The sequence below is a fragment of the Saccopteryx leptura genome, chromosome 2 (assembly GCF_036850995.1).
Source record: "Saccopteryx leptura isolate mSacLep1 chromosome 2, mSacLep1_pri_phased_curated, whole genome shotgun sequence".
Lineage (NCBI taxonomy): Eukaryota > Metazoa > Chordata > Mammalia > Chiroptera > Emballonuridae > Saccopteryx > Saccopteryx leptura.
This window is the reverse complement of record NC_089504.1, coordinates 269,190,335-269,213,573: the sequence shown is the minus strand read 5'-3', so window position 1 is coordinate 269,213,573 and position 23,239 is coordinate 269,190,335. Positions and strand designations below refer to the sequence as shown.

General features: G+C 44.2%; 1 protein-coding gene across 3 annotated transcripts in view; it reads right to left on the bottom strand.

The window, feature by feature from the left end:
• The window catches only part of PTPN14 (protein tyrosine phosphatase non-receptor type 14), a 170,919-nt gene extending 164,601 nt beyond the window's left edge, over positions 1-6,318 (bottom strand). The window contains exons 1-2 of one of the 3 annotated variants that reach the window (XM_066361752.1): positions 5,049-5,587; positions 4,171-4,250 (exon numbers count right to left, since the gene is read on the bottom strand). The gene's annotated coding sequence lies outside the window, so the exon portion shown is untranslated. Of the gene's footprint in view, positions 1-4,170; positions 4,251-5,048; positions 5,588-6,289 lie in introns of those variants that run through there. The other 2 variants (XM_066361754.1, XM_066361749.1) reach the window with 2 other exon arrangements.
• Positions 6,319-23,239: the final 16,921 nt, after the last annotated feature.

Genomic DNA, 23,239 nt, shown 5'->3' with positions numbered 1-23,239 from the left:
AAAGGATTCGTTTTGTGCAAAAAATAAGCATTAGGATCCCTGGACCAGACAGCTGGGTTGCTTAGAGCACACACCCAGTACGCAAAGGTTGCTGGTCCCATACAGAAACAGATCAATGTTTCTTCCTTTCTCTCTTTCTCCTTTCCCCTTGCTCTAAAATCAATAAAATAAAACTTTTTAAAAAATAAGCATTAGGGCCTGACCTGTGGTGGCGCAGTGGATAAAGCGTCGACCTAGAAATGCTGAGGTCGCCGGTTCGAAACCCTGGGCTTGCCTGGTCAAGGCACATATGGAAGTTGATGCTTCCAGCTCCTCTCCCCCTTCTCTCTCTCTGTCTCTCCCTCTCCTCTCGAAAATGAATAAATAAAAAAAATTAAAAATAAAAAAAATAAGCATTAGGAACTTTTGCTAATTTTTTACAATGAGTGATTCCCCCCCCCCCCAGAAGCTAAAAACATAGGAGGCAAGTTAGATCACGTCAGTCGTCCACCCAGTGCCGCTTCCTAATTTAGGAGTATATAGTTCGCTACGAAAAATCTCAAACGCCACAAATGTGAGGAGGATAATTCTGCCTCTGAGCGGATGCCATAGCTCCAGTCGGTCCCTTTCTCATGTTCTCCCCAGGCACCTCCCTGTTGACCAACATCAAGCATTCATGGGATGGCCGCCTAGAGTTACAGGATATGTAGCAGGCCTCCGGGTCAAGCCAATTATAAGCCTAATTTAGTCCCCTAAGGAACTAAGCTAAATCAGCCGCGTATCAAATTTTACACACAAGATTGATCTAAGAATGGCCACAGTATGTTTTTTCCGATAGCAAGAACCCTGAAGCAAGTCAAACAAAAGCCTGATGGGAGAGCAGGACAAATCCAAGCCAGGGAATAGAGAACCAACAGGAAAAAGGGAAAGGAAATGAAAACAATGTTAATATGCCATTTATAATCCAACTTAGGCGTATAACCACCCCTGTGCCACAAAAAGGTACTTAGAGTCACCATTACCTTTTATCTTCAGCAACTGTAATTCTTATGCCCAAGTACTGCGTCATATCCTTCCATTCAGAATTATAAATAATTCAGAGATTATTTATTTTCATAATCAGCATGCATGCAATGTATGGCAAAGGCATGGCTGGTCCGGGCAATGTGGATTTCCACTCCCTTCTCGTTGCAAAAATCCCAGCCAGATCTGCCTGCGTCCTAGGCTCTCTCCCCTCGACCTCCTTCCTGGCCCACTACATGCAGCTTAACCAGTTCTCGGCTATGACAATCCACTCGGCCTCAAGAGCACATACTACACACCTGCCCGACTGATGTTTTCTGAGTTGCTCTTTCTTCTAATGTTCCCTCCTCCCAGGAGAATGATATGAAGATCAAGGAGTTAATGTTTGTTAAACACTTTAGGCTTCTCAGATGAAAGGCAACATTAACGCTCAAGGATCCTGAGGCTGGCATTCCAGGAGAGGTGTTGAAGTTGACTCTACATTTGGGCTTCAAAGAAGGAAATCAGGTCGCAAAGACCTTCGTTTGTGAAGCTTCTGCCTTCTTGCTAATGGCAGGCAGATTTATTTGAATATTCTTTAATTAACTGGGTTTCAGTAACAGAAATACCGGGTTCCTTATAGCAAGTCCTGGACCTTTGTTAAAGTAAATAGTACACAGGGAAAAGGACCCTTTTCTCATCCTTTCTCTAAGTAGCTTTCCTTCCTAAGGCTTCCCTACTGCCTGGTCTTGCAACTGTCAACCTCCTCCTGCAGGAGGGGCCACATGGCAGCTGCCAGCCAACACGTTTGCTCTGAGCCAATAGACCAAAAAAAAAAAAAAGGTCAAAGACAAAGCTTTATGTGTATGTTGGCACACATGTGAATTCAGGCTGCTGGAAGGAAAATGGCACAAAGAGCACATTCATGGCCACATCGAACTCCTCAAACATATAAATAGTCACAGCCATCCCTGACCCAACACCTACCCTGTGTGAGGCCCTAAGTTAGGAGGGGGGCATATAGCATTACACGGAATTCTCCACAAATATTTTGCCAAGTAAGGGACTACTGGCCCCATCATGTCGATGAAAAGAGATTGAGATTGAATTCGAGATTCTGAAGGGCTGGGAAGTTCTTCCGGCATCACACAACTAAAAAGACCGCAGAGCTAGAATGCACACCTAGCCGTATCTCGCATTCCCACCCCCTGGCTCCCCTCTCCAGCACCCTGATAGCCAGGTAAACTGCAACACTGGCACGCACCCCCTTGGACCACTCAATAAGCTCTCGCTCGGGCTCAGGCAGGGCAAAGGTAAATTCAGTCATAAGGAGGAATCACAGTCTTATTTTAGACATTAATCTTAACCTCCTTTTTACCAAAACTTGTTTGTTTTCCCGTTCTTTTTTAATCAGAGCAGGCAGCAATAATTTAATTGGCTAATTAAGTATTTCATCTTATCTCTTTTCCTCTGCCTTATCTCTAACAAAATGCAGAGCACTGCTCTGAGGTTTCGAGTGAGTTCAAAAACCACACAGCACTAGGTAACTATGCAAAGAAGTTCAAATGCAGGCTAGGAGGTGAAAAAGAACACGAGACCCAGGTGGGCTACAATCAAAGGGCTGATGTTTGCTTCCCATTTGAAGAGCAAAGAACCATAAACCCTTAATAAGGCTGGAAAACACTGGGGGGGGGGGTATCATAGTTCTTGATCCCCTGGCCCATCCATTCAGGACAGGTAAGAACTCTCCTAAAAATTCTGATTTTTCTCTGAATTCTTGAGATTCTTCCCTATGAAAATAGCCTAACTTCTTTCCATTACAGCTGCCCATCCCACACAGTATGCACAAACCTGAATAACTGAAGTGTCACTCATACCTCCGTGTTTAAGCCAGAGGTGGAAGCCGGGAAAGGACACGGAATTAGCAAGAACGAGCTTTTCTTTGGTCTCCTTTTCTGTCATGCACATTCCACACCTTCAGGAAAGCCCCCATCAGGGGGCTGTTGTCCAGATAAGAGAAGGTGTTTGTGGAGGGGCCCAGATAAACAACCCAAATTGTAGGAAGTCAGTGGGCTCTTCCCACTCTGCTGTACTGGCCCGAGGTCACTGAAGGCTGGCCCTCTGCCACCCAGCCAGGACTCAGCCACTATGAATAATACTACAACGCCACTTCAGCCCAGTGAAGAGGCACCCTTGAAAGGCAAACCACGCAGAGAATGCTACAGCACCAGACGGAACTCATCCAGGCAGGATTCTCCTGAATCTTGGACCATTAGGTTACAAACAACCTGCTAGAAGATACTCAGTCTCTATAAAGTTTCAGAGGAAGGAAAAGTAGTCCTTACAACCGTGCTGAAGCATTAACGACTTTTTAAAAGTAGCCGAGCATACTCTAACAAACACAGAGACACACCACATAAACTCATACAGCACAGCATGGCACCATTCCGACTAGGGGGAAAAGTACCATGCCATCCAGCTCCCACACGGTAAGGCAATCATTTCTATGGCCCCAGCTTTCAACCCCATCACCAAAACATAGGTAACTTTCATACTGGCGTCTGTAAATGCTGCCGTATTTTCACCTAAGGCAGTCAAGCTGCCCTTTACAAGGGGATCAACACCATTCTAATGAAACCTCAGCATGGGACAATTAGTGTCAATTAAAATTTAGATGGTCACACAACTGCTCCTCTTTGTAGAAATAGCATCAGGCATGAAGGTATGCCCAAAGGAGGAACAGTGCTCCTCTGGAAGATATTTGGTTCCCATAAGTGAGTAACATGCTTCCAGTTTAATTTCTGATATATTAAAAAGAAAAAAATTCAGTCCCTGTTACAGTGGCCTTAAATCCCCTCCCGCCTCCACATAGGTATGACCATTTTGCAAGTGTTTTTTGCATGACTCTCACTTTGCACAAGCTATTTCTTCTCTGTGTTTTCTCCAGGTGAGCTCAGGGCATACTTCAACCCCTCACCTCAGGACCACACTTCTCCTGGCAGTTCTCACAACACTGCAGTTCCTCACTGGCTGGTGGGTTTCCTCTAGGAGGCTGCAGTGAGATCTTGTTATAGCATCTTTGTATCCCTTGTTCCCAGCATACAGCAGAAGCTCAATGCAAGGTCTGCTGAATGAATGAAAGAACTAATGCATTTCAAGAAAAATTAGCACATTGGTGGGAACACTAACCATATACGCAGCCCGAAGCCTGGAGACTCCATCTTCACGAAGTGCCTGCCACAGTCAGCTCCTGAAATCCCCACAATCTCCTTAAATTGTAGGTGCGGGGGTACAGGAACAGAAAGAAAAGGGAAACAGAGGTAGGGGCAGAGGTAGGTCCCTGCTCCTTCAAACAGGTGGAAGCCCCACTTACAAGTATTCAGAACCCAGATTCAGGGGTCATGCCAGGGAGAAAGGGGAGGGAGTGTATTAACACCACCCTCAGAAGTTGTTAATTCACAGAAGTTTTCAAGTTTGAGGTGGAGAACTATTCTGAAATTATGTGGCCACAGATTTTGCCCTGAGCCAGCCCGACCACCCAAGTAGGGGCCAAGAAGCCCAGGACTTTGGTGGCAGGGCTGGGGCCTAGTGGGACGGCATAAAAACTTGACTCCCTCCCTGGATCCTGTCCCCCTGGGGGGTAGAGGAAGGGTCGGGAGCCTTGGTCCTCTCCTGATGAAGCAACAGCAATGTCGTTGTCATCCATCCTCCAGTCCCCAGCCCCTGAGTATCACAGCTGCCCCTTCCGAGGCCCTCTCTCATGCCCCAAAAGAAGGGAATAAGGAGGAGGGGGCGAAGGCGTGGGTCTAACGACAAGCTTTCCAGACAGCTCTCACCTTCCACCTTAACTCCCCAGATAAGCTGTGCGCCTCACAGCGGGCGGCTCTCACCGCAACAGAAAACTCCTGAGTCCCGGCCACTTCGCGCCCCGCTGCCCGGTCCGCGTCCCGAGCCGCTGATCCCCAGTTGGTTTTGCCAGCCTTTGCCCAAGTCATCCGCAAGGCGCCCGGGGATCCCAGGCGGCCCCCGGCCTCGGGTCCGACTCCCTCGCCCCAGACGGCGCTTACCTGCTTACATGGCCCCGGCGGAGCCCTGGAGTCCCGCGCGGAAAGGCTGTCCCCCGCCGCTGCGGCGAAGCCCCAATTCCCCAAGGAATTGATTCCAGTGGCTGGCGGAGGAGGGGCGAAGTGAAAGAGCCGGAGAAGGCGAAAGGGGAGGGCGGGTTCCACCGCGATCCGGTCACAAGAGTCGGCACAGGGGCGCACCGGGCAAGAGAAAAGGCGAGCCACCTAAACCTGGGGCTGTCCCGCCCAAGAGGGGGACGAGGCCAGGAGGCCGGAGAGGATGGCTGAAGAGGGAGGGGAAGGACCGCCAGCGGCCACTTTGTGTCTGCCGCTCCCCGAGGACCTAGCAGGGAGGGCAGGCAGCTAGGAAGCAAGAGCGCAGCAACCTGCCCCTGCCTGCGCCCGCTGCGCCCGATCGGGGAGGAAAAGTTGAGAAGAACTTTTAAGGACCAGGAGAACCCGAGCGGCAGGAAACGCGAGCAGCCGGGAGAGGAGGGAGGAAGGGGCCGTGCGAGTGGGAGGGGACGGAGCAGGCGCCGGCGGCCGCGGTTCCCCCACCCCCGGGCCCGGCTCGGCGGCGCTGGGGGCCGGGAGGCGGAGGGAGCACGGGGCGCGCGGCCGGGGGCGGGAGGAATGCGGCCGGGAGTGCGCACGGGGGTGCCGGGCGCGCGCAGCGGGGGGCGGGGGCGCGCGCAGGGAGCGCTGAGACGTGGAGCCCGGGCTCCGGGGCTGGAAGCGCGCGGTCCCGGGGGACGTCACGGCGCTGGAATCCGAGGAATGCCGGGCTGCAGGAGCTCCTTCTGCAGGCCCGGGAGAAGTCGCGCACTTCTAACGTGGCTGGTTTGGAAAACGTTTGGAAAGGTGGGGGCTGAGCAGGGAGGATAGGACTAAACTCCCTGGAGTAAGAGTCGCAGGATTGGCGAAGGAAAAACGACCACAGCCAACCCAACCTCGCGCCGCTCCCGGCGGGGGCGGAAAGCGAGAAGACGCAAGAATCCCACCTAGACCTCCGAAAACCGCAAGGGTCGTCAGCAGCAGCAACTTGTCCACTCCGTCCCGGGGCAAGCACAATCCGTCCTATATAGGGGAACCCTCAAAGCAGGATGCTCCCATGCAGCCACTGCACAGGAGATAATAAGGTGGCTTCGCCGAGCAGGCAATCTCAGAGTTCTCTCTCCAGGACACCCGGAGACCCAGGGTACTGAACCTGGTGCCTTAATCCACCTAGCCCACCTCGCACACACCTCCTCTCCTGGAATCGCAAAAGCAGCTTTATGCATGTTGGGAGTTTGAATAGGTCGTTTTCCCGGTTCTTTCCAAGCCACAAACTCGCCCCACCCTGCCGGGGGTAGGCACTGGGAGGGAACTTCCTTAGCGCTTTCGGAGGTGGAGTTAATGAGACGGAGAGGGTTTGATGGAAAAAGCACGGAGCCCGGAGAGGGACCCAGGTTGTTAGGCCTTCCTCTGTTGGTGACCGATTGGATGACTGAGCAGTATTCAGTCTGAAAGCTTTGTCTTCTGTAACTGTAGGATTAGAGTTTACTTACATTTCTTCTCTATGGTCCTTTACATTACTAGAAATATGCCTTAGGAATAATCTGTTACCTTACCAGGATTCAAGCACAGTGCTTTCAACCGTTCTTAGGTTGAAAGGGCTCCTTGAAGTCATTGTCACAGAAGATACTGTTCGGAATAACTTCACTGTCTCACAACTCATACAAAAATTTGGGGCCTCTTGGAAAAAGAAACGGGAAACCAAAAAGCAAAGTCTATTGAACCTATCCTGTGCAAATCTGTGGTGACTGACTGCTCTGAGTATTTGACAATCTCCAGACCTATACAAGTAGAGAAGACACCAAAGGGATAGAAGGAGGTCAAGGGAATTAAGATAGCTTCAATGTGGATTTGCTGGATTTCCAAAAGAAAATTAGGGCATGCCTTACTGTGGTGCAGGAAGTGTGGAAAACACTCAGAGCCCCTGTATTATTATTCCCATTTCCTAGATAAGGAAAGTGAGGCATGAAGAAATTACATATCTCACCAAGGGTCACACAGCAGGAAAATCTGATAATGGAGCCTAGTCTGGCCCAAAAATGCAAGCTACTTATCTCTTCAACATTTGAACAAACAGGATTAAGAATAAAGATATAAAACTACCTGCAGGTATTTCCCCAGGTAAAACCCAAGCTTCTGCTCTTTCCCTGAGATAGGAGGCCTCTTGGGGGTCTTAGAGGAAAGAAAGTGGCATTTGTAAATTGTTGCTCTAAACTCTCCGTGATATGCCCAGCACAGCAGCTAAGACAAGTGTGGTGTAGAAGAATGAGCAAAGAACTGCATAGGGACATGACTTCTGATTCGGCCTCTGACCAGCCCCATGACCCTGAGCAAACCACTTCACCTTAGACCTGACTTTATTTCTCAAGTGGAGTGTCACATGGAGGTCAGAGTGAGGTTGAACGAGCTCAGCTACGAGGTCTTGCTCAGGTCCGGACTTGGAAGAATGTATACCAGACAGATGGCATGCCTACAGGGGAAGCTCAGTGGTAAAGCCAGGATGTTTTGGGAAAGTCCTGTTCTTACATTGCCTCCAAAAAGAAATGTTGCTTAGTGTTTCATTGAGGAAGAGAAAAAAAAAAAAAGCTAAGATTTTAATACTAACCCTGTAGACTCGTTTTTAATTTAAATGATTTTACTTCTAAAGTTTTTTTTAAAGAACATATTATTCATTTAAAAGCCCATAAAGTACATCTGACCAGCCACATTTCTCTTTCTTTAGGTCACAGAAAGTGAAAGTAAGAATTTTTTAAAATAGGAGATCCAACTTGAAGTGGGGGGGGGGGGGGGGCGGGGAGCCTTTCATTCTCTGGATAAATATGTAAGAGCTAGTCACAAGCTTCTTTCAAAAAGGAAAAAAAGGACCCATTTCCTAAGTCTGCATCACAGTCGTCTGTCTCCTCAATATGCAGAGTGAACAGGAGTTTGGTTGACAGGAAAAGTCCCAAATACACCACTATTAATTTACTTCAGAGCTTTGTAATTACAGGAACTTTTTTTTTTTCTTTAGGAACTTTTTAATAAAAAAAAAAAATCCCCCCAAATATTTCAACTGGTTATAAGCCTTATTCAAATTACATACAAGTGTGTTTCTCACATGAATTTATTGATTTTATACCTTTAAAAATTGAAGTCTCTGAAAACAACACAAAGCAGTTCCCCAATTAAAGCAAACTGAAAAGTACGCAGGCTTACTTAAGAAAACTGGTGATCTCTAGGGATCTACTGGATTTTTGTCGTATCTATATATTATTATTATTATTGTTATTTTGTTTCTTTTTATCCTCAGTCTCATTCTAACTTCTTATAGGATGTTTGGCAGGTTATAGTAACAGAGGGAAAGAAAATGGAGAGCTTTTTAAAAATACACATCGTTGCCTGACCTGTGGTGGCACAGTGGATAAAGCGTCCACCTGGCAATACTGAGGTCACCGGTTCGAAACCCTGGGCTTGCCTGGTCAAGGCACATATGGGAGTTGATGCTTCCAGCTCCTCCCCCCCTTCTCTCTCTCTTCTCTCTCTCTCTCTCTTTCTCTCTCTCTCTCTCTCTCTCTGTCTCTCCCTCTCCTCTCTAAAATGAATATATAAAAAAATAAAATTAATTAATTAAATAAATAAATAAAAATACACATCATCTGTGCACCCCCACTCCCATAGCTTATTCATCTTATTCCCTCGCTCTAAGGTAGAAACTTGGATGGATGTCCGTATGTGTGTATTTGTGTTTTAGACAGGATTGAGATATAATTCACAGTCAATAAAAAACACAGATCTTAAGTGTTCATACAGCTTGATGTCTTTTTCATATGGATACATCCACCACCCCAGATCAAGGTATAGAAAATGTCTACCCACCACAGAAATGTCCCTTGTGTGACTTCTTAGTAACTAATACCTCTCCAGTTTGGCTTTGACCACCCCAGACTAGTTTTGCTAGTTCTCAGACTTCATATAACTGGAATTATGTTGTGTGTGTACATGTCTGAATTTGCCTGTTCGTTCTCCCATTAATGTATCTGGCAGGTATATTTTTACTACATTTCCCAAGTAATTCTGATATGCCTGGCCCCTTCAATTCAGAACCACTAACTTATAGAAAAAAATAAAAATAAGCCTAGATTATTAACAGCTATAAAACTTATTAAGTGACAGAGAAGGAAAGGAAGAGAACATTTTAGAAAACCAAATTTAAGAGGGCTTTAATGATGGTACATATTCAGAGTTTCTTATCAATAAAAGCAAAGTAGGAAAGTGCCAGGAATATGAACTTCTTAGTATCTAGTGATTTTTTTTTAAGCTATATGATCCTATAGAACAGTCATGTATGGCCACACACACAGTACACAGCACTACTCCAGGAGTTAAATAGTCTACAATGTGAATGGCATCCCCAGAGTGGTACAGTGTGGTATCCCTGATATTATGAGTTATCCCACTTTTTATTTTTTATTTATTGGTTTTAAAGTGAGAGGAGAGAGAGAAAAAAAATCATCAATTTGTTGTTCCACTTATTTATGCATTCATTGGTTGATTCTTGTATGTGACCTGACCAGGGATCGAACCCACAACCTTGAAGATGCCGCTCTAACCAGCTGATCTACCCAGCAGGCAAGTTCTCCCTTTAGAGAGAATGTCAAGCCTGACCAGGCAGTTGCGCAGTGAATAGAACATCAGATTGATTGGGATGCGGAGGACCCAGGTTCGAGACCCCGAGGTCACCAGCTTGAGGATAGGCTCATCTGGTCTGAGCAAAGCTCACCAGCTTGGACCCAAGGTCGCTGGCTTGAGCAAGGGGTTACTCAGTCTGCTGAAGGCCCATGGTCAAGGCACATATGAGAGCTTTCTCAATGAACGACTAAGGTGTCGCAACATGCAATGAAAAACTGATGATTGATGCTTCTCATCTCTCTCCGTTTCTGTCTGTCTGTCCCTATCTATCCCTCTCTCTGACTCTCTGTCTCTGTAAAAAAAAAAAAAAAAAAAATAGAGAGAATGTCAAGATATCTGCTTGGGAAGAATCATTTCTGATAAAGAAAACACCCCTTCTTCCTCTCTGGTTGCATCTTTGAGGACTTTCAGTTTGGGGAAGTGATGGGGCCCTCCAAAGCCCAGCCTTTTCCCAGGTTGGCTAAGCCAGGACATCGTGCTACTCTCAAATGTTGGTAAAATGATAGCAGACTTTTGTGGAAGCATAGATAAGATAAAGTATGAAAGGTTTATTTGGGGTCACTCTCCAGTCTCCCAGAGGCCGGCCATCATGCCTGCACCCCTTTATGTCATATACTATCTCCATTTCATTGTCTTTCTTAATGTCTCAACTCCCTCATTCCTGAAGGCCACCTCATCTCTGGCCACCAAGCCGTCATTACCTCTCCAGTACATTTCTCTTCTTTTTTTTTTTTTCTCCATCTCGCAGGAAATGGCTCCCTGCCTTCCAAAAGGACTACTTCCTGACCTGAGCCAAAGGAGAGAGGGCCCTCATAACCATGCCTGCCAACCTAGGCCCCAAATGAATTATTTCCTTGTCGCTTACTTCAGAAAAGAATGTCAAAGATTTTTTAAGCTGCTTGGAGCAAGATGAATCTGCTCTCCCGAGAGAGTGTGCCTGCTCCTCTGGCAACTGCAGTTGACCACGTGGGCAACAATGTCAGAGTCAGGTACACCAGGCAGACTTGCTGTAGGCAGATCATGAGTTTTTCCAACGAAAATGTACAACATTATACCAATTCTCTACTGTTTAAAAGCTCTACACAACAGCAATGTATATCAATCAAGTAACTCTAGAAAGGGTAATTTATACACGATTGGTACTTTCAGGAAGATGTAAAAGAAAGAAAACGTAGACACTACTAAGTAGCCTTTTTTTTTTAAATAGCCATTTTTTATGTATTCATTATACTCTCGACTAATTTTACCTTAGGTCCAGACACCCACTGAATCATGTCTTCAGGCTATGAGCTTCCTGATCCTTCTACCTGGCTCAGCTTGCTGACTCCCCCAACCCTTCAACACCAACCTTGCCTTCCAGCTCCCCCCCACCCCACCCCTGCTTGATAGGAACACACACATCCAACTCCTCGCCATGTCTCTGTGGGGCACACGACAATGAAGAATGTACCAACTCCTTACTGCGGAACATCTATCTAGAAAAGGAGGCTTTTACAACTGAAATCTCTTCTTGAAGGGCTAAATTCATTTTGAATTAAACACTTAACACTTTGTAACGGATTAGAGTCATTACGCCTGACCAGGTGGTGGTGCAGTGGATAGAGCGTTGGACTGGGATGCGGAAGACCCAGGTTCGAGACCCCGAGGTCGCCAGCTTGAGCGAGGGCTCATCTGGTTTGAGCAAAAGCTCACCAGCTTGAGCCCAAGGTCACTGGCTCGAGCAAGGGGTTACTCGGTCTGCTGAAGGCCCACGGTCAAGGCACATATGAGAAAGCAATCAATGAACAACTAAGGTGTCGCAACGAAAAACTGATGATTGATGCTTCTCATCTCTCTCCGTTCCTGTCTGTCTGCCCCTATCTATCCCTCTCTCTATCTCTCTCTCTCTGTCTCTGTAAAAAAAAAAAAAAGTCTCCAGGTTTATTCACGTATAGTTGTTAAACTCAAAAAAATGTAGTGTTGGGTGCAACAGATCTGGTAGAACCAATTATCTTAGTACAAATTCCTTTGGTTTACAAAGAACAAAATCCCACTTCTAATTGTTCAAGCCAAAAAAAAGGATGCACTGGAACATGAATGAAATCTATGAGAAAGAAGGGGAGAGGACCAGAGAACCATGAAGGTACTCTGCTTTTCTCCCTCTGGCTGGGGGTACTGTCCTCCGCTTGTGCACATATCCAGGGTCAATAGCCATGTGACCCTGGGAAAAGAACTAAAGCCCTCACACCTGAATTTCTTCACCTTTAAAAGGGGCAATGACGAACATGTCTACTACATGTTGTAGTAATGATGAATTAATGTGTGAAAAACCCTTAGAACAGTACCTGATACACACTGAGCTCTCAACAGCACTTATTAATATCATCATCAACCTCATTCTGTCTCTGCAGACTAGGTTGTTCTCTTTTCACAGAGACCGAATCTCAATCCAGATTGCCAAGAAAGAGACTAGGGCTTGAGTTATCAACCTGAGATCTTGAAGGAGAACAGGCTACTGTGGCTGAGCCTCGCTCTTTGAATGGGAAGTCAGTTCTCAGAGAGTGGCCCAGAGGGACATCTGAAGCCACACCAATAAGAAGGGAGAAATTTTTTACCAAAGAGAAGTTTTGGAAATCCTGCCTTTCATTCTGTTACCATCTAACATCATCTGTACACAGATGGTCTCATGTGTGGAGAAGGAAGTGACCCATGCAGGTAAGTTACACAGGGCGGAGGAAAGAAAACCAATATCCACTGAGCATTTGCAGTGCTCTAGAAACAAGGTGAGGTCTTTGTATATGCAGAATAGGAAATAATTTTGGTGACAATGTTACAGTTATGGATTGAATTGTGTCCCTCCAAAATTCCTATGTTGAAGTCCTAATGTGTTTATATTTGGAGATAAGGCCTTTTAAGGAGACAATTAAAGTTAAGTGAGGCTGAGTCATCCCTCCAGCCAGGGAAGGCCTTCAGGAAGCAGGCAGGTTTTAGGGGAGATTTTGTTGTTGTTGTTGTTGTTGATTTTAGAGAGAGAGAAACATCAATTTGTTGTTCCACTTATTTATACATTCATTGGTTGATTTTAGTATGTGCCCTGACCAGGGATCAAACCCACAACCCTGGCTATTGGGACAACACTAACCAACTTAGCTATCTGGCTAGGGCAGGGAAGATTTTGGTTTAGTGCTGAAGTCACACTTTCTGAGAGTGTAGAATTGTTTCTGTTCACAACATTAACCTCAAAAGATTAGAAATACCCTAATTTCTAAGAATAGTTATGAACTTTTCATCCATGAATTGAGATAAACTGTTCTTCCTCCTGTTTATACCCCCACCTGGACCAGCTGGTACACAGCTCTAGAATTTACGATGGCTGGCCAACGAGCCATCAACACCTTTGGAGTTGCATGAGGGCAGGTAAATGATGATTGTAATTATCCCCATCTAATCTCAGAAATACCTGCCTGTTGCCATTTTATGTCATGATGGTAGGAACAGGTGTCAGGTTGCAGTAACTGGAATAGAGAAATTCTGAGTGGAATCTTGAAATCATTGTTCATGAGAGATAAAGAAAGTACAATTAGGCATGCTATTAGAAGAAATCAAGACTGCCAGGATGTTTCTGAATAAAAAATAGGCAGTTCCTCCTCTTCTTTACATTCAGGGGGTTGGGCAAAAGTAGGTTTACAGTTGTGAGTACTTGAAACACAGTTTACTCTTGTACTATTTATTTATGATTGTATTATTTGTCTCATTATTGTTGTTATTATTTCATATCCTTACTTTTGACTTATCTTTTAGGTAATGATGGCTGGTCATTTAGCCTACTTTTGCCCATCCTGCACATTTTTCAGTCCTTTTCCACAAGCCTCAGAAGAAAGATACTTGGAGCAAAGGGGTGTGTCTTTACCTTGTCATGATGACGGTGTTCAGGATAAAGGGGCTGGTCCAGGTATGGCCCTCTTGCTGGCACTGTCTGTGTTTGCTAATATTCGTAGCTGCCCTAAAAGCTCTAAAACTGTGTCTGAAACTATATCCACCAGGAGAAAGCTGGATTCCAATCTACAGACCACTGACTCCTCTCCTAGTAGTCTCAGACACCAAATTTAAATAGAGCCCTGTGAGTGGCAATTCATTCGTTTCTTTTCCCCCATCTCCTTAGTTCTGGGTTCATTATTACTATTTTTTAGTGTAAGTTAAATAACTAGATGAAGTTGTTGATTAATAACAATGCAAAGAAACTGCCAGATTTATGGAGGTAAAAATTGGACAGCCTTCCAAACGATTACAAATTTAGAAACAATGGAAAGTAAAAACAAGAACGGGATACATTAGATTCTGACACAGGCAGCTGTAGCCAAAACAGCCCTCTGGGAGATATGGGACATGAAGGTAATCTTATGCTGTGATTAGCGACAAGGAACAGCGTTTGTCAGGGGAGGGGCAGATCAGGTCGTGTTTGGGATGCCTTTCTAAAGAACACGGACACTCCAGCCTGCAGGGGTGAGGTAAGGTTACCTCGGATGTGGGCATGACTGTGTAAGAGAGTCCAAAGCACTAAATCAAAACCTCCCTTAAGACCCAGCTGCCTCCTGGATGCCTCCCCAGGACTGAGGGGTGACTCAGAGTGTGACTGGCTCTGGTACTTCAAACATTTCTGAGTAATTCCCACGGTCCTGGACAAGGGCAATTAGAGGACTGGTTTGGAATGACCGCTGAGGATGGAAAGATACTTCCTGTGGCCAACAGGGAAAAGCAAATTGCCTAAGAAGCTTAACTTTGAGATCTCTTTTGCTACAACTAGAAGGCAGAGGAATTTTCTGACATAGTAAATTGAGGCTAGAAGATGTTTGCTAATGTAAGAAGGCACATGCCTTCCCTCCATAATTGGTGCCTCTGATTTAGTGGAACAGGCAAGGACAAAGTTTTCAAATGGTAAGAGAGAAACTGGATGTTTAGTAACAGATGAGGACCCAAATGACCTGGCCACTTTCTGATCTAATGCCCAACTATGTATCCTCAAGTCACTCTGCCCTTGTCATAAAAACATTCTGCCATTCTTTGAACATGCCAAGTACTCTCTCACCTCAGGACCTTTGCACTTGCTTTTCTCTCTGCCAGGAATGCCACTTCCTGGCTTGTTCACTCACTTCATTCCTTTGATAAACCTATCCCAACTGTCCTGAACTTTTTCACACCTCAATCTTTATGCCTTTACCCTGTTTTAATTTCCTTGGTAGCATTCACACTCCCACACCTTATATTATATGTTTGTGTTCATTTGTTTATTGCCTTTCTTCCCATTACGACCCCACCTCCAGAAGCTCCATCACAGTAGAGATTTGTATCTGTTTTGTTCATCACTGTAGTCTACTTCCTGCTGCATAGAAGATCAACAAATATTAAGTTTGAATAAATAAAAAATGTTATTTTTTTATTTGAGCACATACAGTTATTTTTCTATGCTCAGACTTCTACATGTATTATGTTATTTAATCTTTATAACCACTTTTTGAGGTAGGTAGTCTCCCAATTATAGGTGAAGGAACTGAAGATTAGAGTGATGAAATAACGTGTCTGTTTTTAGATTGTGGTTTCTGTGTGTTGGGGGCTTTGGTGTGAGTTTAAAGGATCTCAGTCACATTGAGTTGACACATCCAAAATTATATCCACTCCTAAGACACTGTATTCCTTGATTCTACTTATTTTATAACATTTCCTCCTTTAGGCCTTATTCCTAACTTAATTCTCCTCCTCCAGACTGACAGCTGACAGAGCAGATCTAAGACAGTAAATAATAGTTAAGGGTCTGTACACCAGCTAGATCCCCTGAGCCGATTCCTAGCCTTGCCATTGACTAGCTGTGACTTTAGAAAATTCTTGGTCATTATTGTTTGACCGATTGGCCTTCTACACTTTCCTTTTATTCTTCTGCTGTCCCTAACAAGTAGACCAGGGGTCCCCAAACTACGCCCCGCGGGCCGCATTCGGCCCCCTGAGGCCATTTATCCGGCCCCTGCCACACTTCTGGAAGGGGCACCTCTTTCATTGGTGGTCAGTGAGAGGAGCATAGTTCCCATTGAAATACTGGTCAGTTTGTTGATTTAAATTTACTTGTTCTTTATTTTAAATATTGTATTTGTTCCTGTTTTGTTTTTTTACTTTAAAATAAGATACGTGCAGTGTGCATAGGGATTTGTTCATAGTTTTTTTTATAGTCCGGCCCTCCAACGGTCTGAGGGACAGTGAACTGGCCCCCTGTATAAAAAGTTTGGGGACCCCTGAAGTAGACTTTGACACTTGCCTGATTCCTCAAGTTTCTTTTCTTTCTTTTTTTTTCATTCTTTACCCTATCCTATACTGACATTTCCTGGGGGACCTCCTCAATCTAATCTTCCAGCTCATATGTTTGCTAGATACTTCTTTAAGCAATCCACTGAATTATTTCCATTAATTTATTTTTTAATGGAATTTCATGGGGTGACACTGGTTAACATAATTGTCCAGGTTTCAGGTGCCCAATTCTATAGCACATCTCTGTACGCCATATTGTGTGTTCACATTCCTAGAGTTAAGTCTTTGACCATTTATCTTCCTTACACTTCCTCCCCATCACCCTCCATCCACTGAATTCTTTATTTAATAACTACAATTTTTTTATTTTTTAAAGTTAATTTTTAAACTGTATTGAGATATAATCAACAAGACTCTAAGATACTTGAAGTGTACAACATGATGATTTGAGGTTTGGTTTGATTTTATTTTTTGATTCCACTTCTAAGTAATACCAGGCAGTATTTGTCTTTCTCTGTCTGTCTGGCAGGATTCATTCTTAATGTTTTTAATTGTTTTACTGAACTGCCTGCCTATTCTTGCGTCATGTTTTCAATATCTTCTGTCATCTCTTCAAGCATATTTATTGTTCTAGTCTTAAAGTCCTCTTTCATTTTCCATGAGTTCTGCCTTCTCTGCAGTCCCTCAAATTTGCCAGTCTCAGAATTTGCCCTCTGGGCTCATCTTTGTTCCCACGGGACCACTAGCTGCCTTGCTGCATAAAATGTATCCGTGGAGAGGGGCGGAAGTCTAACCAGATGGTGCTTCTCCAGGTGAGTTGCTGTGTGTGTTTGTTGCTGCATGTGTGTGTGGGAGAGGTATCCAAAGAACCTCCCCGGATCATTTATTGGAGGCAGACACTCTGTATTACAATGGATGCCCACGGCGGGTAGGAGCAGGATGTGTGTGTGGAGGGGGAATTCCAGGGACCGGACAGACCAGCTATGCTCATTGCTATCTGCTCATAGTGGTACCAGGTCAGAACTCTGCCTGGAAGCTGCCCCTCTGCTTCCAACCTGTGCTCTGATCCTGCCTCCGTAGTACAGAAGGAGAGGGAAACCTGCCTAAGGCAATGCAAGGATGGGGAAAAGGCAGAGCTGAAACACTTTCCCCCCCAACTTGGTCCCTATGTGTAACCCCAGGTCCTCCCCACCTCTGGCCACCTTCTCTGTCAGTGGTCCGAGTCTACCTCTCTGCTGCTGCTTACTGAGCATAGCTCTGAGGTTCCTCAGACATCACTCTGTGAGTGAACACTCCTGATTCAAATTAACCAACTCGAAAGTCAAAGAGCTGTCAGTGCCATTTCTGATGGAGTTTGAACACTAATTAGCTATTAAGGAATAGTGAAAATTTTTTTCCAGTGACACAGATCCACTTTATTCAGGAAGTAAACTAGCTTATATACATGGGTTCTGCCAATAGGATGTTACATCGTGTCCTTCATAGCCAATGGCTAAAAAGATCAGGGAGCTGTGTGGTTGGCACTAAGTCACTTCCTTATAGCGGGCGAGCTTCCTTCCTGGTTATGCCCAGGAGGCTTCTGGGAGCTGGAGTATTCTCACAGCATTGCATCAGCCACAGCCGCTAGGAATGTGCTCTGTGCTCCACTCACATCTCCCCCTTCTCTTTTAATAAAGGCCATTTGGACTTGATGAATGACAGCTTGCTGTTGTAGCTTCTGAATGCTACGCATTATGCAGCGGAACCCTAGTAGAACTAAAACAACTATAATACCTATTATACTATATGCTAATAGATTAGCTGGATTAAACAATGAGGCAAGCTTCTGTAATGTTTGACTAGTTAGGAAATAGAATGGGGGTAATGAAATATTTTTGATGTAATAATTGGTATTGTGTTTATGTTAAAAATAAAGAGGTTTCTTATTTTAGAATGAAATATTAAAATACTTACAATTGAAATGTTTTATCTGGGTTTTGCTTCCAAATAAGACAGGAGGTGGGAGCTGGATGGAATGTAGATAGAACAAGATTGGCAATGCATTTATGATTGTTGAAGCTGGGCGGTGGGTGTATGGCAGTTCATCATACTATTCTAGTTAGTTTGGTATAAGTCAAAAGTAATTATATTAAAAGCCTAATAATAAAAAGTATAAATAAAAATATACTTCAAAAATAATGTTCTCATTTTCAACAATATTGAAGTTTATAATTAAAAGATGGTTTATCTATTTGCACATCCTATTTTCATCTTAACATTCCCCAGAGGTCATCACTTTTATTTTATAGCTATACAGACAAAAATTTTATTTGGTGTTTTATATATATATGTAATATACATAGTGTTATTATATCTACATATATATATATACATATACACATTGTTTTTAATGTGAGAAAAAGCTGAAGCTAATCATTAGCTACTACAACATGCTGCCTGTCATTCCTACATTTTGAGTAGGACATGCACAGATTTTTTTTAAGTATGAAAGTATATATACCAAACTGTTAATGATATAGGAGAGAGATGACATTTTTATTGGTACAAAATTTGGTCTTCAAACCTATCAGAGTAAGATCAAAGGTACTTTGTGGAGAAAACACAATATGAAAAATTCCAGACTTAAGAAATTTGTTTTGGATTGGGTAGAAAGAATCTTCACTAAAAACAAGGAACCGTACATATCACCAAGGGCTTTATTGATTGTGACCATCACTACTGACTTGGGCTTTTCTTTTTTATTATTATTTATTTATATTATTATTATTATTATTATTTTATCCCCAGTTTGGGTTGTGGTCAAGAGGAAAAGTTTATTCAGTGAAAAACAGCTCAATTGTGATACAGCAGGGCTGAGAGGCAGCCCTGGGCCAGGCTTGTCTCCAGCTACACAGTTCTGCTCTGCCCTGTGCTGTTCTGCTCTGTGCTGTGCTAGTCCGCTGGTCGGCTGGTTGGCTGGTCGGCTCTGTTCTGCTCCAGTAGGACATCATTGGTGGTTCAGCTCAGCCAGGCAGATGCACATCTTTAGTCTTTGGTGGAAAGGAAAAGTGTGCTCTGATTTAAAATTTTTTTTTAATTTATACATAACTTTTTTGTTGTTGTTTTGTTTTTTTTGTATTTTTCTGAAGTTGGAAACAGGGAGGCAGTAAGACAGACTCCCCCGATCCACCCGGCATGCGCACCAGGGGGCTATGCTCTGCCCACCTTAGGGCGTCGCTCTGCCGCAATCAGAGTCATTCTAGCGCCTGAGGCAGAGGCCACAGAGCCATCCTCAGCGCCTGGGCCATCTTTGCTCCAATGGAGCCTTGGCTGCGGGAAGGGAAGAGAGAGACAGAGAGGAAGGAGAGGGGGAGGGGTGGAGAAGCAGATGGATGTGTCTCCTGTGTGCCCTGGCCAGGAATCGAACCCGGGACTCCTGCACACCAGGCTGACGCTCTACCACTGAGCCAACCGGCCAGGGCTATACATAACTTTTTTTTTTTTTTTTTTTTTTTTTGCATTTTTCTGAAGCTGGAAACTGGGAGGCAGTCAGACAGACTCCCGCATGCGCCCGACCGGGATCCACCTGGCATGCCCACCAGGGGGTGATGCTCTGCCCATCCGGGGCATCGCTCTGTCGCGACCAGAGCCATTCTAGCTCTTGGGGCAGAGGCCAAGGAGCCATCCCCAGCGCCCGGGCCATCTTTTGCTCCAATGAAGCCTCGGCTGCAGAAGGGGAAGAGAGAGACAGAGAGGAAGGAGAAGGGGAGGGGTGGAGAAGCAGATGGGCGCCTCTCCTGTGTGCCCTGGCCGGGAATCAAACCCGGGACTTCTGCACGCCAGGCCGATGCTCCACCACTGAGCCAACCGGCCAGGGCCTACATAACTTTTTTAATGCACACACATGCACAAAACCCATAGCCTGTGACCAGGACTTAAAGTCAGGTGACCTGAGTCTTTAGGTCAGCTCTGTATAAGGCACCAAATAACTAGTCAATCCTATCCATTCAGTTTTTTCAGCCATTCATTTTAGCTAGAATTATTCCATTAAAACAGCTGATAAGTTAACTACAGTAGACTGGTAGAGGAAAGAGACGAAGAAAAGAAAGTTGGGCAAGCAAAAAATAAAAACCAAGTGTCATAACTACATGGACTTACCGTATCTCCCCATGTATAAGAAGCACACTTTTTCAAAAAACTAGGTGTGTCTCATGCAGTGGTTGTAGATTTTTTTTTTACTTGCATTTCACGCTTTTCTGCGCAGATGAGGAGTTGTATGAATTTTATGATGAATAAAACTTGAGTTCAGCCTGACCTGTGGTGGTGCAGTGGATAAAACGTCGACCTGGAACGCTGAGGTCACCAGTTCGAAACCCTGGGCTCGCCCGGTCAAGGCACATATGGAAGTTGATGCTTCCTGCTCCTCCCCTCCTTCTCTCTCTGTCTCTTTTTCTCCTCTCTCTAAAATGAATAAATTAAAAAAATTTTTTTAAAAACCCTTGAGTTCAATAACTTTATGTAATACATTTTTTTTCAAATTTTGGACTCCAAAATTAAGGTGCGTCTTATACATGGGGTCATCTTATACATGGGGAAATACGGTGTTTAAAAACAGAGACAGAAACACTTCATGTGTGCATTGATCTTATTATATCTCTTCTGACAAAAAAACAGGAAGATGGACTTGTAGGGTCCCTCTGCATGCCAGGAACCACCTACTCCCACCCATCTGCCAAGCTAGCTCCATATGTTCTAGAAAATTAATGCATATTTTTGTGATATTTTTTCCAGCTAAGGAGAGAATCTTTTTTCCCAGTTTTTCTACAAACTTCTCATAAACACACATTGTTATTTGTGCAAATTTTTATTTATTATAGACTGTGTACAAGTGAATATTGACTAATATTAAATATTTGTTCTATGTACATAGTTGATGTTAACATTAATCAAAAGCATTTACTAAGCCCCTACTCTTTGTTAAGTGCTGATAATACACAGTTGGGTAAGATGTTTTGCGTGGAGTCTTTTAAAAATCTTCCATGTTTAGACTGAAGCAGTTGTTTTGTCGTTTGTTTTTTTTGTGTTTTTTTTTTTGTTTTTTTGGGTTTTTTGTATTTTTCTAAAGTTGGAAACGGGGAAGCAGTCAGATAGACTCCCGCATGCGCCCGACCAGGATCCACCCAGCTTGCCACCAGGGGGGTGATGGGGCGTTGCTCTGTTGCAACCAGAGCCATTCTAGCACCTGAGGCAGAGGCCATGGAGCCATCCTCAGCACCCGGGCCAACTTTGCTCCAGTGAAACCTTGGTTGCGGGAGGGGAAGAGAGAGACAGAGAGGAAGGAGAGGGGGAAGGTTGGAGAAGCAGATGGGCACTTCTTCTGTGTGCCCTGGCCAGGAATCGAACCTGGGACTCCTGCACGCCAGGCCGATGCTCTACCACTGAGCTAACTAGCCAGGGCTTGAAGCAGTTGTTGTTGACCTCTTTTAATACCTTTCTGTACTTAAAACAGAATGTTAAATAAATAAATGCTTTTTGATAAAGACAAAGGGTCTGATTCTTTTTTTTTTTTTTTTTTTGCATTTTTCTGAAGTTGGAACGGGGAGGCAGTCAGACAGACTCCCGCATGTGCCCAACCGGGATCCACCCAGCATGGCCACCAGGGGGTGATGCTTTGCCTATCTGGGGCACTGCTCTGTTGCAACCAGAGCTATTCTAGTCCCTGAGGCAGAGGCCACAGAGCCATCCTCAGCGCCCGGGCCATCTTTGCTCCATTGGAGCCTTGGCTGCGGGAAGGAAAGAGAGAGACAGAGAGGAAGGAGAGAGGGAGGGGTGGAGAAACAGATGGGTGCTTCTCCTGTGTGCCCTGGCCAGGAATTGAACCTGGGACTCCTGCACGCCAGGCTGACGCTCTACCACTGAGCCAACCGGCCAGGGCCGTAAGGGTCTGATTCTTAAAATGATAAAACATTAGAAACCTGGTCAATAGCTAGTTTTCTTGAGTGAGCAGCATTATTACCACGATTTTTCTGTATTATTGAACTTAAAAATCATTCAGATTCAATGTTACTTGGCATAAAACTTCAAAAAATATTATAATATCATCAAATCATGAGAAGAATATTAAGGTTTAAAAAACGCATCCTCTGCACGAAAATACCACTGTTGGCTGAAATAGCACTTTTCTGTAAGACCTGAAAATGGATATTAATGGATTCTCACTTCAAAATGCCTAATATTTGAAGGCAGAAAAAGAATCTTAACATAAGGAATAAAAAATTTTAATCTAAATAATAGCTGTTCCACAGAGTGAGTTACATTTTTATGTGTTTCCTATATGATCAAATACTTGTTTTTATTGATTTGGAGCCAGCAAAACCATTGGTACCAATTTTAGTGTAAAAAATAAGTACTTTAGAAAAATCCATTTGAGAAACTTTTCCTATACTTATGGAGGAATAGTCATTTCTTAACCAAATTCTATTACTAAGAAAGTAAATATTAACATATGGCCACACAAAACTATCAATTTCCTCAGAAATACACAAAAACAAGTGAGTTGTAAAAATTTGGCAGGACGGGGATATATGATTCATGTACAAGAGACCCCTCACTCCAGCTGTTGGTAGCCTTGCCTGGGCCACATGGCTCTGACCTCGCTGTGTGACACATGGTGAGCTCACCCATGTCTTAGCAAGAGTCTGTAAGGGGAGAAAGTGACATTTTTACTTATACTAAAATTGGGATTGCATCAGAGCAGTTCAGCTGTGCCTCACTTCGGAGAAAACCTAACATGAAAATCCGAAACTTATGAAATAAACATAATTTGGGGGCAGTTTCTCATTCAAGGTAAATTACCAAGTCTATCGCCATAGGCTTGTTTGTATTATGTATACCAGTATTAATTACAAATGAGAATTCAATATTTACACAAATTCAATATTTACACACACACTCAGAATTTCAGATCTGGACCTGAGATCAGACATGGGATTATTACAAGTTATAACAGCTGGCTGTGTGACTCTGCAACTCATTACCAGGCCTTGTTTCCTAAACTATACAGTAAAGGGTATTGGCCTTAAGCCTCTTTTAGCCCTAAAATTAATGGATTCTCTGAAAGCTCTCTACAGTGTCTTCTGCCTCAGTGGCATGGAGAGTTCACAGTGCCCTTATATGTCCCTTCCCCAAACCTCCTGTTTGGAAGAGAAGTGTTTTGGGCC